Raw genomic sequence first — 623 nt, 5'->3', positions numbered from 1 at the left:
GCCAGCGAGCGGCAGGGGGAGGCGCCTTCCTCCTCCTCCTCCTCCTCCTCCTCCGCTCCCTCCTCCTCCTCCTCCCTCTCCTCACAGCCCCTCCCGGGGGTGCCCGGCCCTGCCCCGGGGTGGTGAAATTTGGGGGGATCCGAGCCCTCCTGGGCAAGGGGAGCGCGGGGAGGAGCAGCCGGGCTTGGCCACCCTGGCGGTCCCTGTGCCACACCTGCAGACTGTCCCCTTGTGCCACACCTGCAGGTTGTCCCCACCTCTGTGCCACACCTGCACCGTGTCCCCCTTGTGCCACACCTGCACTGTGTTCCCCCTGTGCCACACCTGCACCGTGTCCCCCCGGTGCCACCCGGGCAATCAGCCCTGTCGCCCCTCCTGGCTGTGCACACAGGCTGGGGGTATTGGGGACCCCCTGTGCCCCCCTGGAGTGGGACATCGCTCCCTCTGTCCCTCCCTGGTGCCCTCCACACATCCCGGGATCAGCTCCTGCAGGGCCTGGAGATGCTCCCAGCACAGCTGGGGAGGGATTCCCTTATCCCAGCTGGAGCCATGGGAGAGTTGGTGTTTTGGGAATGACACACTCCCCTCAACTACCCAACAGGAATGTGAGAGCATTTTGGGGG

This window comes from Agelaius tricolor, unplaced genomic scaffold (genome assembly GCF_023055355.1).
Source record: "Agelaius tricolor isolate 1412-34295 unplaced genomic scaffold, bAgeTri1.0.p SCAF_25, whole genome shotgun sequence".
NCBI classification, from domain to species: Eukaryota; Metazoa; Chordata; class Aves; order Passeriformes; family Icteridae; genus Agelaius; species Agelaius tricolor.
Note: the sequence above shows the minus strand (reverse complement) of the source record.